The sequence below is a fragment of the Podarcis pityusensis genome, assembly GCF_964106645.2.
Source record: "Podarcis pityusensis genome assembly, chromosome: 3".
Lineage (NCBI taxonomy): Eukaryota > Metazoa > Chordata > Lepidosauria > Squamata > Lacertidae > Podarcis > Podarcis pityusensis.
The window spans coordinates 5,892,705-5,905,788 of NC_138026.1; positions in this window are offsets into that span (position 1 = coordinate 5,892,705).

Genomic DNA, 13,084 nt, shown 5'->3' on the forward strand with positions numbered 1-13,084 from the left:
AAGAAAAGTGTGCACTACAATGTGGTTGAATTTCCATAAATACTTTTAAATTATGATGATGATGATGATCACAAACTGATTATGAGGAGAGCTGCAACCTCAGCAAAGACACTCCTTACCCCCATGCAGCAACTGGGCTTGATAAAAAGGTGCCATTGGTTCAAAGGTTTTTTTAAAAATTGCTTGCCGGGCTAAGTGATCTTCCCTGAGGCAACAGCCAGGGAGGTGTTTTGTTAACTGCTCCCTACCTGTATTTTGTGATACTGATGAAGTTCTGCACTGTGCAGCAACTATGCTTTAAAAAAGCCTCCCAACAGAACCAATGAAGGCTTTGATCTAGCCCTTAGTCTCTTCACCTGGGCCCAGGTTTTTGTTTTATTTGTTGGACGGCCTGCACCTGTTCAGTTTGCTGACTCTTCAGATGCTCTTGACATCAGTAAGGTGGACTGCCATGAGGGACACCTGTGGTGGTCCTTCAGCCACCGCATTTTCTTCCATTGGACCTACATTGCTGACCATCTCTTTTGGTTGGTCTTGCAGATGTGATGTTTACTACCTGGGTAAGCGTTTGGATGTATCCCTTCGTGAATGCTTTTACCTGGCTGAAACGTTTCCTTGACTGGATCGGGTGGCAGAGAGGGCTGTGTGTGCGTTTGTAAATCTAGACTACAGTACAAAGATAAAATTTGCATTTGTTGCTCCACCCACCTTTGCCTCTGGCCCTGCCCACCACTGTTTTGTGGCCCCTGGGTCCAGGAGGGAGTGTGGTATTTTATCTGGGAAAGGTTGGTTCCACATTCCTTTTATATAGCCTCTGTTGTCATCAACTTTTTGGAAGTTCTGGAAGCTCACGGGTCTTTGTCAAGATGCTCTGGGATTTTTTAAAGCATTGATCTTTCTTTTAATTTACAAGCACATATATATGCATCGTCAGGGATTCCCCCTGAATATAGAGAAATCATTGCTTTATTTTTGTTCAGTCCAATTTTGCTTCCAGAATGCTAGGCGCTTAACTGCCCAAGCTCACTGTTAAGAGAGAATAATATAGTATGTATACAAATGGTGATGAGATAAGAAATAACTATATTTGCAAGGGATGGTTGAAAATTATAAAATTATCAGTAAGAACCAGCAGCCTGAATGGCTCAAGACAATGAGAAGCTCCTTTAGGGAGTAATGCTCCTTTATTTTATTTTCTCCGTGCCTTACATGAATATCTAAAAATCTGTCAGACAGCAGTCACTTTTAATATTTTTGAATAAAGCCAAAGAATTTAAATGCTCTTTAAAGGCCTATGTGGTGGTTAGCCTTTCTTTTAATCGCTTTGTAGCATGTTGGTGCTTTTTAGGTGTGATTTTCTGTTCTTGCAAGGGCTTTTGATTATTACTTCTCTAAAGGTGCTGGAAAGGTGAAAATGATAATTAAATCTTATCTCAAGTGTAATTTTATGATTATATAGTACTATTCCCCAGAACTATGGATTTGAAATTGTTGTGGGCTATGAGCAGCTCCCCTGTGTAAAGCTGTAGGGGAAGTGCTAAAACATGACTTTGTAGTCCAATTATTTTTATATCACCATTTGAATGAATTTCCCACTCTCTGGGTCCTCTCCCTCCCTCTCATCCTTTTCACTGGTGTCATTAAGTAATTAAAAAACAAGCGTGCGCACACTTCCATTGTGTTCATAGCACTATCCGCACGAAATTGCCAAAAGCCAGGGAAATCTAATGTCACCAGCCTCCCCTTTTTATTTGGTGTGAAGTAAAAAAACCATGGAGAGACACCATCTTCTCTTGGCAATGGCATCAGCTTCAGTTGAGCATTCACTATTTAATTTCCTGCTATCGTAGATTTAGATTCTGATTATCGAGCCACAGGGCCACGTTTCAAAAGCAACTAGTGCCTTCCTGGAAAGCACCTGAGGAGGGCCATTTATATATTATTTATTTCTAAATCTATATACCAGCATTTCCTCCCAAGTTGCTCAAAGTGGTGCAGGTGGTTGTCCCCTCCCCATTTTAGCCTCACAACAATCCTGTGTGGCAAGTTAGGCTGGGAGACTGGCCTGAGATCACCTAGTGAGCTTTGTGGCTGAGTGGGGACTTGAACCCTGGTCTCCTGGGTCTTAGTCCGACACTCTAACCACTGCACCACACTGCAGGAGTATTCATAGGAAGAGTGATAAAAGAAATAAGAACAAGCAGAACCCACCCACCCCCATTGTAACACCAGCCTGCTGCTCTGGAATCACAGACTAGAGGTGGTGGTGTTGGCAGAGTTCCCATGGTTTACATAGCTCTCCTTTCTCTTAGCTCCTGTCGCTTGGGGCAAACAATGGTTAAACTCCCCACCACTCCAAATCTCGTGTGCAAAAATGATTCCTTGGTGCCTTTTCAAGGGATACAGAAAAAACAACAGCAGATATTTTATCAAACGGTCCACATTATCGTGGGCTATTAATTTAATAAATTGAATAAATTAATAATAATACTCTATTAATTAAACGTTGCTTTGCTTTGGAGTGAAACGCACCTTCCTTTGCATCACACGCATCTCCTTCCAGCAGTAAAGATTTGAGAATCGAGGCGACACATAAAGCTGGATCAATCTGGAGCCTGAGCATCCAATTTCCCCAGCCTCAAATGATCTTCATAAATAAGGTTGATGGAGCACAAAATGGAAAGTTATTAGTCACTATATTCATTCCATCCTGTGACACCAAATGAAGAGATAGATGTGTGTTTTTCAAATGAACCAGCCAGGAAGATGGTCCTGAGATTATGGGTTGCCTGGAGAAGGAGAGCTGATCTGTGACAATTGCTATGGCCAGCATAAGTGACAAATGGCTGACCATCCTCTCTCTTCTACCCTCCTTGCATGGAGGCATTATTCATCTTCAGTTTTTTAAAAAAGGAGTACATTCTTTGGCATTTTGTGTGTTTATGTATGATGCGCACAATCTAGGCCATCACCGTGCACTTTTGAGTTCCATTAATTTACTTGGGAAAGGTTTAATAACATGCTTAATTCTTCCTCTGAACTCAATGGGTCGTAAAAACGCTTACTGTTAACTGGATTTATGCAGTGTATACAAGTGTGTCTTATGTAACAAAGGTTGCCATTAGGTATGCAAGGTTGCAAACATTTTAGGACCTGCATGGTCAAAGCCAGCTCCTTGAAGTGAGCCCAAGAGCAAACTGGTACCTGGCGAAGACACTGGTCCCATGTGTTCCATGCTCATAATCCCAGAACTGTATTTTGAACTATCTTCAGCTTCCATTGCAATAACTAAAACACATGGCTAACATGGCATGGACTAAGTTGCTGGATCTGTAACTGATACAAGTTTATGTTGATCTGTTTCAGAAATAAAATAATGAGGATAAGTTCAAAGGGCTGCAGGGTCTTGCTAATGCTCCTTGCAGCTGTAATTACTGAGCAGCCTGCAAGTGCAAATTTGACTAATCCCCCCTGAGTTTCACCATGTAGCTTCTGCTCTGCCTTGATTCCACCAGACTAGGCTCATTGCCGAATGGAATGAAGCACTTCTGTGGATCCAAGGAAATAAGAAATATCTTGAAAAACAACAGCAGTGAAATTGGGTGTCCAAACAGTTGGCCGTGTAACCGCCCCATTTACCGTATTTTTCGCTCCATAAGACGCACCTAGTTTTTAGAGGAGGAAAACAAGAAAAAAAAATATTCTGAACGAAACAGTGGATGTATGATTTTTGTGGTTCATGCTGTGACCACAGACGTGATCTGATGGTGAATTTGGGGTGACCCAATGCAAAAATCCTGAGGATCCATGGGCTTTTACCTCCCCCCTCCCAGGCAGCCTCCGCTAGCATCCCTTATCTCTCTTCTGATCCCACTGATCAGCTGTTTCCTTTCAACACACCCTTCCCTCTTGTTTGCCTTAGTGTAGTATCTTTTCCTTAGCTGGAGCAGTTTTTTGCTCCTCATTTTCTTCTAATTTCTCTCCTTATTGCTTTAGTCTTCCTGTTTCCCCCCCTTTGCAAGTTTGCTGTCTTTACCTCCCCCCTCCCAGGCAGCCTCCTTTATCTCTAGCGTCCCTTATCTCACTCCCCGATCGCCAATGATCAGCAGCTTTGTCTCAACACTCACTTCCCCCTCTCTCAAAAAAAAGCATGATCTGCTTTTTGCCCCCGGGCAATTCGGCTCCAGGGACCACACATTCACTCCACAAACATTTCCCCTTACTTTTTAGGAAGAAAAAAGTGCGTCTTATGGAGCAAAAAATCCGCTACTTTATATCAGAGTAACATCAGATTGCAGCAGGGCCACTGCTACCCCAATCAGCAATGTCATTTATCTGGTCTTAATGGTATTTGGCCCTCCCAGGAGCATACTTTGGGAATCTTTCTTAATATGGTACCCTGTGCAAGGCCAAAATGTGGCACCTCAAATGGATCTTCTCAATTTTGCTCCTCCTTGGCTCCTGTGCAGGGGAACTGCCCGCACCACTCTAAATGCGGTGCTGACCCTCATTCTTTACTCATTCATGTGTATTAGTTTGCTTACTTCAGAATGTGGCAACCCAGCCCTTCTGCTCATAATCCTGAGTGGGGCCCTGGACTTTGGCTTCAAAGTCCAGCTCTGATGGTGGAAGTCTTCATACACAGAGATGATACATGTCTACAACTTCATTGTGAGGCTCATCTGGGCCCCACGGAGCTGGCAGAATACATCTCTTGATGGGGATGTACCCATGGCCTTTTGGTGCATGAGTACAGCTGGACCACAGCACCAGCCACTGGAACTCAGTGGTACCTTGGTAATCAAATGGCTTGGCTCCCGAACAAATCAGCACCCAAACGCTACAAACCCAGAAGAAGAAGAAGAGGAGGAGGAGGAGGAGGAGGAGGAGGAGGAGGAGGAGGAGGAGTTTGGATTTGATATCCCGCTTTATCACTACCCTAAGGAGTCTCAAAGCGGCTAACATTCTCCTTTCCCTTCCTCCCCCACAACAAACACTCTGTGAGGTGAGTGAGGCTGAGAGATTTCAGAGAAGTGTGACTAGCCCAAGGTCACCCAGCAGCTGCATGTGGAGGAGCAGGGAAGCGAACCCAGTTCACCAGATTACAAGTTGACCTCTCTTAATCACTACACCACACTGGCCTCTCTGGAAGTAAGCGTTCTAGTTTGTGAATGTTTTTTTGGAAGCCAAACGTCTGACGTGGCTTCCGCTTGAGTGCAGGAAGCTCCTGCAGCCAATCGGAAGCTGCGCCTTGGTTTTTGAATGGTTTTGGGAGTCGAACGGACTCCTGGAACGGATTAAGTTCGAGAACCAAGGTACTACTGTATTTATCTTATTTTATTAAAAGATTTTTAGGGGCATCCGGGCATCCACTTGGCCACTGTAAGAACAGAGGACCAGATAGAATGCCAGAGTAGACCAGTTCTTATTTTCTTGAAAGTGCTGAGGCACACAGGGACTTGAGTGTTATTTTTTTGTCATGACAGTAAGAAATGCATATGCGTGGGTGCATTTAAAAATTAGCCTGAGATTTCCTGTTATCGCTTCCTGACACAAGTCTGCTTTAAAAATGAACAGCAAAGCATCATAATGGCCACCTTAAAAAAACCCAACACTTTTGTGCAAATGTTGCCTTCCTCCCTTTTCAATCCCTGTACAAAAGAAGAAAATTTATAGTTCATGGCAGGATCTCCCCTGATGTTTACAAATCCTTGCATGATGAGCCTCCAGTTTCAGCTCACGAAGACGTTTCTACACTAATAGGATTTACTTTTACAAATAACTGAAAACCTTTTAAAGTGGAGATTAAATTGTTTAGCTCAATATTTAATCTGTTACTTCCTCTTTAAAGACGCCCAGTGGAATTTGTCATTCAGTGAGCTGATAACACATAATATTGATCAGTCATAAACATAAAAACAGAGAGATCTGGGGAAGTTCTCCACAACCCTTTTTCTTTTTTTAATTAAATTTTGATCTGAACTGCTGTTGATTAATTTTCTTATTTGTAGGCGCATGTGAATTCAGGGAGCCTGGCAAGTTTCTTAAGTTGCCTGGCATTGGTCTCTAGTGTGTGGCTTAGCTCAAGAACAGGATTATTGTCTTTTTATGGTTTTCAGATATTTAATAGCTTCTTCCTGTCATTTTCTGAATGAGTGAATAAGGTTTAGCCCTCCGGGAGCCAGCACAGCATCAGAGAGTGGAGAAAATGACTCAGATCTGTATACTTGACTGATTGCCTTAGTCTTAATTGTTCTCTTAATTAGCTGCAGTAGCAACTGCATCTGGGGAGAGATCATAGTATTGGTAAACAGCTCCACCTTGGAGCTCTCCGTAATGCTTTTTGGACACATGACAATGAGCTCCTAACACGCTTGTATCTCCATCAAGACAGAGACCTGCCAAATCTTAAGTTTCTCGTGCCTTTGGCCTCATCCTTCTGATCTGACACTTTTCGGACGCAAAGCACAACCCTCCAACTGTTTCTTCCTAAACCAATTAGGCGTTAATATTAGAAACAATGTGCAAAATCAGTAGGAGGACCTCTGTTTTTAATTCTGTTGTCAGCCACAGGATTTCTCAGGACAATCCTCCAACTTGTTCATGGCCTGCTTTGGTTAAAGGCTCCATATATTTTATGTATTTTTAAATTATTATTATTATTGGCTTATGGATGCAACACACCATGAGTTGCATACATGTGTTGAGCCTGAGCATATTTGTTAGTAAATTCTATTGTGATCAATGTATTTGAGTCTCAGGCAACTGCGTATAGGGCTACAATAGGCTGGCCTATTTTATTGCGCTCTGTGCCGTAGTCAGCTTTTGCTGTGAATATTCTTCTCTGAGGTGGGCTTGATGGGAGCATAAGAGACAGGCACTTTTCTCTGGCAGTGCCATGATTGAGACTGGTCAAGCACCCCTCTTGTGCCTTTTTCATAAGAAATTGAAGACATTCTTATTTCCAGAGGATTTCAATGTCTCATTGGTGAACCAGCAGTCTGTGGGTGGGGTCTCCCTCATCCAGCCTGAACCATGCCCTCCTCCCCTGGTCACCTTGCGAGGTTTTGGAACCAATGGGAGTCGTCTTTCCCCAATCCTAATTATGACATCAGGCTGCTTTTGGAACGAGGGGTGTTACAAATGGTAAGCAAATGGAGAGCCACGCTCCCTGTGTTCTTTTATCTCCTGCCACAAATGCCAATGAAAGTGGGGTGAAAATAACTACAATTCCTACTGTTACTTCTAATTCTCCTTCTATTATGATATTATGATTAGCATCACTACTGATTTTTGCTGACAGCAAAAGGTTTTTAGAGCCTGCTAGTTGGGCAAATATCTGAGAAATCTGAAGGCAGCAAGAAGAGTTTTCAATTAAACTTGGAAAACTTGCCCTTGATGGGTAGGATGCCCTGTAGCCCCCACCCCCCCAAAAAATCTTTGCCTTAAGTGACACTGAATGCAAAATTTTAAGGGTTTGGAATAATTTTTGAGCCACATACTGAAAACCTTGCAGGGTCTGGATGAACCTCATGGTTTTGCTGCCAGCATGGAGACAACAGCTACATTCAGTCTGGCAGATCATAAGTTAGGTAGTCCTGCCTTAGAGAGCTAGGTAGAAACAAACAAACACCTTGATGTATTTCTAAAATAATAAAAGTAATTCCTGGATCTGTATCAGAAGAGCCTAGCAGAAAAGGCAACATGATGGTGCGGCTGCAAATTATTCAAGGCGGACACTGGCTGTCACTAAAGAGCTATAAATATGCTTTTATCTAATGGCTATATGCCATGAGAATTAAGTAGAGGCATCTGGTGTGAGATTTAAAATGAGGCTGATGCCTTTAATCAAGAAATGAGTTTGTTTCATGCGTATTTTAAAATATTCTGCACCTTCTTTCCCTCTACACCAAGGCTTCTAATGCCGAAACAAGGCAAGCTCTTCGCAGGAAAATGTCGTTTTGCTTAGTGGTTGGCAAACAGGTTGGGAGAGAGGGAAGAATTCTCTGTGACATATTCATTAAGATTTATTTCCAAATAATGCCTGCTTCATAGTTTCTATAGCCTTGAGAGCCACAGAGGAGCCAAAGCAGAGATCGGCATGCTCTACATATATGGGAAAGGATAATAGCAAGGTGGCAGAATGCATGTTTTGCTTGTAAAAGGTCCCTAGTTCATTCTTTGGCAGCCCTAGGTAAAGGATCGTAGGGGAGAGGGCTGGCAAAGATCTCTGCCCTGGACCCAGGAGATACCCCCACCCTGATGTCTGGGACTGCAACCCTTAGCATGGCTGATGGGAATTGTAGTCTGTGATGGAAAGCTCAGCTAGACCAGGGTTTGGTGGTGCAGAATTCCACCAAACAGCTGAGCTGTAACTTCCTTCTGATTGTCTGCGGGTGCAAGTAGCTAGCACTTTGGGAAGGAAAAGAAAAAGCAGTAGAGAGAGTTGGGAATTGGGGGTTCATAGTGTTCAGCTGGAGAGGAGTATAGCTCCTCAGGTGTGCGTGTAAAATCCACTCTGAAGAAAATATCAGCTGCCAGAGAAGGAAGTTTCTGAGCTTAGTCTGAATGATGACGGTTAGCGTCTTTTTTAAAGGAATATACAGATAAGAGGAAAAAATAGGAAGCTGAATCTGAGCAAGGAGAAGTAGAGTTGTTAGAGAACACGCTACTTGGGTCCCAATTCAGTAAAAAGGGGAGAGATCTTCTGGAAAAAGAAGAATCCCAAACCAGTTAGGAGGAGAGTGTGACCCCTTGAGTCTGTTGTACTATTAAAAGTACCTTAGGAGTGTGATTTATAGGAGGTTGGGAAACTGAAAGAAAGTACCACCTCATATCCTCCAGCATTTCTCTGATGAAAATAGGGACGTCCCATTCCATAAAGATAATTTTACTATTTATACGCCACACATCTTACTGAGTTGCCCCAGCCACTCTGGACAGCTTCCAACATATATAAAAACATGAAACGTTTTTTAAAAACGTCCCTATACAGGATTGTCTTCAGATGGTTCGGGGGTTGCATAACTCCATACCCCCCAACATTTCTCCAATAAAAATAGGGACATCCTAAGGAAAAGTAGGACATTCTGGGATCAAATCAGAAACCGGGAATGGCTTCTCTGAATCAGGGCCGTCCCTGGAAAGCAGGGACACTTGGAGGGTCTGCTACATGGTTTAAGAACCCAGATATTATGACCTAAGCTGTAACATCTGTACAATTAAGCTTAAGAAATTAAAGTGAAATACTGTAACCGAAAAGAAGCTGTGTGTTTGTCACCTTGTTTAGAAGCCTGTGACATCCACTCAATCTAACACACACACACACACACACACACACACACACACGTGTGTTTCCTGTTTCCTGAAAGTATCTTATCTCTTAGCACATCCTTTGTTTTACCCATTTTGTTCTGTAAAATAAATTATTCTATCTGATTAACATCTCCCTAAGTCTCCAAGAGTTTTCTTCATAAGAAACCCCCAGAATTAACCAGTAGTTAAGATGGGGATTCGCTGCATAGCTCAAAACATATGGAGCAGAGCTTTCCAAACTTTTCATGTTGGTGACACGCTTTTTAGTGACACAGTATTCATTTCGCAACACAGTAATTCAGTTTCACTAGCAAACCGGAGGTTAAACTAACCCCTCGCCAGCCCTGGGAGAAGCACGGGAAGCGTTCGGGAAACACACCTACATACTGCAGCCGACACACTAATGTGTTGCAACACACAGTTTGGAAAGCTCTGATATGGCGGGAACCAAGCTGGGGATGGCTGGAATACACAATACTGGATTACATTGATAATGGTCTGATTTACTATAAGACAGCTATATGAATTCATATATTTGTAGAGATTCCAGCTCCCACAAATAGTAATTCTATGCGAGTGAAGCCTTGCCCCAAACCAGATTTTTGCACCCATGTGCTGTTCATGCGACATCAATGTGGACCTTTCATTTTTTGTGCTGTGCTGAACATTTCTTTTGCATATTTTAAAATGTTACCAATCTACTAATGCAAAGTGTGTTCTCCTTCATGGAGAGCACGTGTTGCGGTGGGGGCTAGCAAGACACCTCACTGTTGCTGGGTGGGAAAGGAGTTGGCCACCATTATCATGTGCTTTGTGTTGCTGGAGAGATTTAAATGTTGCCATTTCGTGATTGACAGCCATAGCCTTTAAATACCCTGCGCACAGCTTCCTCTTTTCGCTGTGCGCATCGGATCACCCGCCCACCCTCCCTAATTTAGGGCTATTGCATTGACCTTGCTATGCCTGTCATGGGGTCGTCTGCTTTTGGGGCAGGGCCCAGTAGGAATTTTGTCCATTTGGCTGGTGCCATTTGGTTTTTGCCTACTGCGTAGCAAATCGTCACAACTTGTAAGGTTGCAGTTAGGCATTAGTTTAGGAATTGGTTGGTGGAGGGGTATGGATTGGCTGTGCCTGCCCCTCCAAAATGCTGCTGCTGCAAGGGTATTCCGTTAAAGGAACCAGGGGCTCGCCATGCTTTTGTCTGAATCTCTGTCAAGGTGCTAGGACCACGCAAGAGCCCCTGGGAGCATTTGGGGAGAGGTAAGGCATGGTACCCAGTCCCGTCTCTCTCCCCAAAATGTTTTCCCTTTCTGACTTCGCGTGCGTGCGAATGTCAGTCTGTCCCTGTGCGGGGTCAGATAGGTGCAACCAATGCCTAAGCAACCACTCACATTGTTTGTAATTTTAATAAAGTTGTGGCCAAAATTATGCCAAAAACCTTAAACTAAAATCAAGTGTCAATTGTGTTTTATTGGGGGGGGGGGGTCTTGGGGACCTCGACATGCAAAAGGTCTGCTGCTGAGGGAACCCCTTCCCCATTATTTTTGGATGCCCGTATTTTGCTTCCAAACTAATTGGCACTTAATCACCTAATATTATTAGAGGGAATGATTTCTTACCAGCATATAAGGCATATACCTGAGGCAGGTTACAAAAATAAAACTAATACTCCCCACCCCCCAAAAAACCACAAGCGTGCGATAATAACATCACACCACTCTGAATGTTTTCCAAAGGAGGAAGATTAGTGACCATTTTGCAAAAGGGAATCAAAGGCCAGGACAAGCAAGCTTCCTGAGGAGGGGGATTCCACAACCGTTTTGCCCGCCCACCCCCAGCTATCATACTCCAATGGTGGTGTTGTGTGGACCAGAGGTTTTATGGGAGAAGGTGCATAGGAGAGCTAAGTCTCTGTGCGGCAGGGAAGTAAGCCATTGGGGGACTGAAAGGTCGGCATTCTGCCTGGAAACGAACCGGCAACCAATGAAGACCTAGCAAGACGGAGGAAATATGAGCTATTTGTGATTAACCCCAGACAACAGCACAAAGAACAAAATCAGCCCCTTCCACAAAAATATAGAATCATAGAATCATAGAGTTGGAAGAGACCACAAGGGCCATCGAGTCCAACCCCCTGCCAAGCAGGAAACACCATCAGAGCACTCCTGACATATGGTTGTCAAGCCTCTGCTTAAAGACCTCCAAAGAAGGAGACTCCACCACACTCCTTGGCAGCAAATTCCACTGTCGAACAGCTCTTACTGTCAGGAAGTTCTTCCTAATGTTTAGGTGGAATCTTCTTTCTTGTAGTTTGGATCCATTGCTCCGTGTCCGCTTCTCTGGAGCAGCAGAAAACAACCTTTCTCCCTCCTCTATGTGACATCCTTTTATATATTTGAACATGGCTATCATATCACCCCTTAACCTCCTCTTCTCCAGGCTAAACATGCCCAGCTCCCTTAGCCGTTCCTCATAAGGCATCGTTTCCAGGCCTTTGACCATGTTGGTTGCCCTCCTCTGGACACGTTCCAGTTTGTCAGTGTCCTTCTTGAACTGTGGTGCCCAGAACTGGACACAGTACTCCAGGTGAGGTCTGACCAGAGCAGAATACAGTGGCACTATTACTTCCCTTGATCTAGATGCTATACTCCTATTGATGCAGCCCAGAATTGCATTGGCTTTTTTAGCTGCCGCGTCACACTGTTGGCTCATGTCATAATTACTCCCCACCCACCCGAATCATAAGAGAACCTGGATCGGACCAAAGACCCATTGAGTTCAGTTGGTTTTCCACAGCCAAATGTTTTCGAGAAAGTCACAAGCAGGGGATGATGGGAATAGCCCCTCTTAATCCCTGCCCTCGCCCCCCAACAGTTGCCTCCCCAACCTTCAACTAAGACTGCTTTCAAACATGGAGCTCAGCGTGTTAGTTTTACTGGTTATAATGATAGCACTTCTATCCAGGATTCTAATCAATGTTTCTTTTACACTGCATTACTTGTTGCTCTTTGATACACTGTCATGTCACGCTAAATTTTAAATGGAGGGAAAGAACTCTGTGCTGGGATACTGCCTCAAATCTTGACACATGGTCACAAAAACCACGGGAAAATTGCAGCACAAAACCCCTGAAATTTTCCAAGTTAATGGGGTTCCAAATTGATTCCCTCCCCCCCCCCGGAAACAATTAATACAGAATGAGCTCTAACCTTCCACTAACTTCCACTAGATTTCCAGAAGTGACTTTTACATTGTGTGAAAGATCACATAAAATGTGAAAATGAACTGGGAAGGAAATGAACTGGAAAGCAACCTAACCCCTGTCTCACAACATACACTTTAGCCTTCTCTTATCAAGATGTGCCAATTTGGGTAATTTTGGCTTTCTTTTTCTGCACCTTTTGCAGCTGTACAATTATTATTATTATTTTGAGATGCCGTGGATATTGCAGAACTAGAAAAGGCACAGAAAAGGGGGCAGGCAAAATTATTGCTCTTCTGTGCTGCTGTGATTAAAGAGTCTGCAATTCTGTTCCCAAAGCTGTGTTTGCTCCATCTCCTCCCACTCTCTGCTAAAAATGTTAATTTGTTAAATGTTAGCGTTATTTATGTGCCTAAATGGCATGACCATCTACGGTAATTTATATTGTTGCATTCTCAACTGAATTTTGTATACTAATGAACACATTTTTGTGTTCAATAAATAATGCATAATAATCTTCATTAAAGTCTTGCTTTTGATTGCTAAACTAACACAAAAATGCAAGGG